The sequence below is a fragment of the Eriocheir sinensis genome, chromosome 6 (genome assembly GCF_024679095.1).
Source record: "Eriocheir sinensis breed Jianghai 21 chromosome 6, ASM2467909v1, whole genome shotgun sequence".
NCBI classification, from domain to species: domain Eukaryota; kingdom Metazoa; phylum Arthropoda; class Malacostraca; order Decapoda; family Varunidae; genus Eriocheir; species Eriocheir sinensis.
Window position 1 is genome coordinate 3344700 of NC_066514.1, and position 5000 is coordinate 3349699.

Sequence of the window (5000 nt, forward strand, 5' to 3'; positions counted from 1 at the left end):
CCTTGTTTCATCTCATTATTTTTTTTCTGATCTCATTTCATATTCCTTTTCATCCTATTTCTTTTTTTTTCTCTCATTTCTCTTCATGTCATTCCACAATTCATTTCTTGTTTTCCTTTTTCCTTTCCTTCCTTCTTTCCTTCCTCATCTCTTTTTTTCCCTTCCCTCTTTCGTCAAACGCACATGTCCAATTTCGGCTTCCAATTTTCTAGTATCAGTTTTTTTCCTTATTTCCTCTAATTTATGTTCTGCCTATCATTGGTTGTTGTTTTCCTTCCTTTCTTCCTTCCTTCTTTCCTTCCTAATGTCTGTTTTTCCCTTCCCTCTTTCGTCAAACGCACATGTCCAATTTCGGCTTCCAATTTTCTAGTATCAGTTTCTTTCCCTATTTCTTCTAGTTTATGTTCTGCCTATCATTGGTTATTGTTTTCCTTCCCTTCTTCCTTCCTTCCTTCCTTTCTCTTCTCTTCTTTTTCCCTTCCCTCTTTTCTCAATCTCATTTCGTAACATCAGGTTTTCCCTATAACTCCTAACTCAAGCTGTACCTTCAACCCTCACAGTTGTTGTTTTTTTCCTCCTCCTTGTCTTATCTGTCTTCTGTTCATGTTTGCTACGCGTTCTGTACCCCCTAATTTATCTCCCTTTCTCTATCTCTCTGTCTGTCTCTCTCTCTAACGCACTCTCTCTCTATCTCTCTTTCGACAGGTCAGGGCTTTTAATACTCTTTTCATCATTGCTACGCGTTCTGTACCTTCTCATTTCTCTCCCTTCCCCTCTCTCTCTATCTCTCTTTCTCTCTCTCTCTCTCTCTCTCTCTCTCTCTCTTTCGACAAGTTAGGGCTTTTAATACTCTGTTCATGATTGCTACGCGTTCTGTACCTTCTCATTTCTCTCCCTTCCCCTCTCTCTCTATCTCTCTTTCTCTCTTTGTCTGTCTGTCTCTCTCTCTCTCTTTCGGCAAGTTAGGGCTTTTAAAACTCTGTTCATGATTGCTACGCGTTCTGTACCTTCTCATTTCTCTCCCTTCCCCTCTCTCTCTATCTCTCTTTCTCTCTCTGTCTGTCTCTCTCTAACGCACTCTCTCTCTTTCGACAAGTCAGGGCTTTTAATACTCTGTTCATGATTGCTACGCGTTCTGTACCTTCTCCTTTCTCTCCCTTTCCTTCTCTCTCTATCTCTCTATCTTTCTTTGCCTGTCTGTCTCACGCCAAGTCAGGGTTTTCATACTCTCCTCATATGCTCCGTGCTACCTCGTTTCGCTGCTTCATTAAGGGCGTTCATTCATCTCCACACTTCCCTTTAGAACAGTTCCAGACGGACGTATCGATTTCAGGATCCTCCAAAATGTGAATCAGATGTTGGTTCCCTTATGCGCTGGAAGTCTCTCTCTCTCCTGTTCATCCCAAGCCTCCGCCTCTCTCTCTCTCTCTCTCTCTCTCTCTCTCTCTCTCTCTCTCTCTCTCTCTCTCTCTCTCTCTCTCTCTCTCTCTCTCTCTCTCTCTCTCTCCTATCCCCCACAATCATCCCAGACTCTACCTCTTTCCTCTTCCTCCACTCCCCTCTCTCTCCCTCCCATACCCTCAGTTCCTCCACCTTCTGTGTCTTGCTGGGTGGAGAGAGAGCATTCGAGTCACAAAGTTTAGAGTAAGGGCGATCAAATACTTTTTTTTTTTTCGTAACAACTTGTATCATTCTCGTTTCTCTTCTCATTCTTCATCTTCTTATTCCTTTTCTTCTCCTTTCATCTCTCTGTTCCCTCAGTTAGTAAAGTATATCTCACGTCACCGTATGAAACAATATGAAAAAAACACCCCCAAAAAACACCTGGCAATTATTCAGTTCAGTTTCCCCTCTAAAGTTTTCCCTCCCTCCGTTTTCTTCGATTCCTAAGGTGGTATGAGACTCTGATTCCCTTCCTTTTCTTCTTTCATCTCTGTTCCCTCAGTTAGTAAAGTATATCTCACGTCACCGTCTGAAACTATATGAAAAAACACCCCCAAAAAACACCTGGCAGTTATTCAGTTCAGTTTCCCCTCTAAAGTTTTCCCTCCCTCCGTTTTCTTCGATTCCTCAGGTGGGTGAGACTCTGATTCCCTTCCTTTTCTTCTTCCATCTCTGTTCCCTCAGGCAATAAAGTATATCTCACCTCACCGTATGAAACTATATGAAAAAACACCCCCAAAAAACACCTGGCAATCATTCAGTTCAGTTTCCCCTCTAAGGTTTTCGCTCCCTCCGTTTTCTTTGATTCCTCAGGTGCGTGATATACTCTGAGACCCTTCCTTCCTTAATGAGCTACTGTGCATCTCATTTCTCTTCCTCATTTTATCAGCTCTTCTCTTCTTCTCGTATGATGTTGACTCCCTTCCTCCTCCTCCTCCTCCTCCTCCTCCTCCTGCTTCAAGGCTTCATTTCTTGGCCATGGGAACTTTTGACTTTTCTACAGTTTTCTGCCTTTTTTTTATTTTCCCCATTTCTCTCCTTGTTTCTGTTTTTTTCTCCCTTTCTTTTAGTCACTGTGTCATATCTACTCTTTCCCAAGCTATTCATTCATTCATTCTCTCTCCTACTTTCAAGTTTCTCATCTCTATCATACAGTTGTTGTTTTCCTTTGTATGAAAACTTTTTTTTTTTTTTTACGTGTACGCCTATAGCGCCGATAGGCTTGCTTGAGGGGCCTGGATGGTATTCGGCCCCATCCCGTCATGGCGCAGGCAAGTGTTTATAGTGGCGCCATCTTCTCTTGGCTCATGCTGCCCCCCGGAACTCCTTCTTGATTCACTTGGACGGTTTCCTCTAGAGTCCGGGTTGATGGGTGGTCTTCAGGACAGCATGTGGGTAGTTTTAAGCCTCTCGACGGTGACTGAAAAATCCGAGGTGGTAGCGTGGGGATTCGAACCCGCGTCGTCCATCACGTGGTGAATGTGGGCCCAGCACCCCCGATTAATACCTGGTACCCATTCACTGCTGGGTGGACAGGGGCGTAGGGTATCGGAAAAGCCGCCCAAATTTTTCCACTCCGCCTGGGAATCGAACCCGGGCTCTCTTGATTGTGAACCGAGTGTGCTAACCACTGCACCACGAAGCCCCTAGGAGGAGGAGGAGGAGGAAGAGGCCCACTCAGGGAGCATAATGACCTTCACGCTCCCTTCGAGGCTCCACCCAAAAGATTTTAAACTCCAAACTTTCCCCGTCCGCTCACAGCCATTATAAAAAATAAAGTATTAAAAACCCAACTTAAAATTTACGACGTGGGGGAAAACACTAACGCCAACAAATAATGGCGGCCAGAGACGATGAAAAAAAATTATAATAAAAAAAATATATATACGAGTTGTCAAGGGAAGGCCGTTTTCTCTAATATACTGAGAAAGAAAACGGGAGGCGAGACTGAAGGGCTTACTTACTAACATTATTTATCAAGAGAGTCTCCCAAGATGGCGTAAATATTTCAGGATCACGGGATGGGAGAGAGAGAGAGAGAGAAATTAATGTACAATATTGAAGAGTCCATCAACTTTCTAAAAAGATTTAAAGTTTCAGAAAGTGTTTTGCTAAGAGAGAGAGAGAGAGAGAGAGAGACCGACCCCCCCCCTCCACACACACACACACACACACACACACACACACACACACAGAGGCTGAGACACATGTTATATTGATGCCGAGTCCAGCAGCTTTTAAAAGAGCGTTAAGAGCATCCTATTAGCGCGCCATTAACATGAATAGACTAAATGCATATAAATAATTAGTTAAATAAATACACAATGACATTACCATTAACGAATTTACTTGCAAATGGACGGACGCCTAACGAGGGTAAAAAAACAAAAAAATCCACAAGAATAACTAAATAGATATATACATTAATGACTAAAAAATGAAATAAAATATATATACCATAATTTGATGAAAAAAAAACTATTTACTGGATGAAAAAGAAAAAAAATATGAAAGTTAACAATAGTGTCTGTGATTCTGTCTGTTGGTTTGTCTGTCTGCCTAATTTTCAACCTGTCTGTCTGTCTGTCTGCAAACCTGAATACGTTCATCTCTCTCTCTCTCTCTCTCTCTCTCTCTCTCTCTCTCTCTCTCTCTCTCTCGTCCTTTTTTTTCTTATCTTTTCCATTTTTTTTCTCATTTCTTTCCCTCCTTTTCCCTAAGACTACCCACATGCTGTTCTTAACCCGGTAGCAGCGACGGGCCAAATTTGTGGCTTTACCGTGTAGCAGCGACGGGCCAAATTTGTGGCTTTACCGTGTAGCAGCGACGGGCCAAATTTGTGGCTTTACCGTGTAGCAGCGATGGGCCAAATTTGTGGCTTTACCGTGTAGCAGCGACGGGCCAAATTTGTGGCTTTACCGTGTACCAGCGACGGGCCAAATTTGTGGCTTTACCGTGTAGCAGCGACGGTCCAAATTTGTGGCTTTACCGTGTAGCAGCGATGGGCCAAATTTGTGTCTTTACCGTGTACCAACGACAGGCCAAATTTGTGGCTTTACCGTGTAGCAGCGACGGGCCAAATTGTGGCTTTACCGTGTAACTGCGACAGGCCATATTGGTGGCTTTACCGTGTAGCAGCGACGGGCCAAATTTGTGGCTTTACCGTGTAGCAGCGACAGGCCAAATTTGTGGCTTTACCGTGTAGCAGCGACGGGCCAAATTTGTGGCTTTACCGTGTACCAGCGACGGGCCAAATTTGTGGCTTTACCGGGTAACAGCGACAGGCCAAATTGTGGCTTTACCGTGTAGCAGCGACGGGCCAAAGTTGTGGCTTTACCGTGTAGCAACGACGGGCCAAATTGTGGCTTTACCGTGTAGCAACGACAGGCCAAATTTGTGGCTTTACCGTGTAGCAGCGACGGGCCAAATTTGTGGCTTTACCGTGTAGCAGCGACAGGCCAAATTTGTGGCTTTACCGTGTAGCATCGACGGGCCAACTTTGTGGCTTTACCGTGTAGCAGCGACGGGCCAAATTTGTGGCTTCACCGTGTAGCAGC

General features: G+C 44.2%; 1 protein-coding gene across 1 annotated transcript in view; it reads left to right on the top strand.

Moving 5' to 3' along the window:
* LOC126986824 (ras-GEF domain-containing family member 1B-like) overlaps positions 1-5000 on the top strand; it is a 109387-nt gene that overhangs the window by 52936 nt on the left and 51451 nt on the right.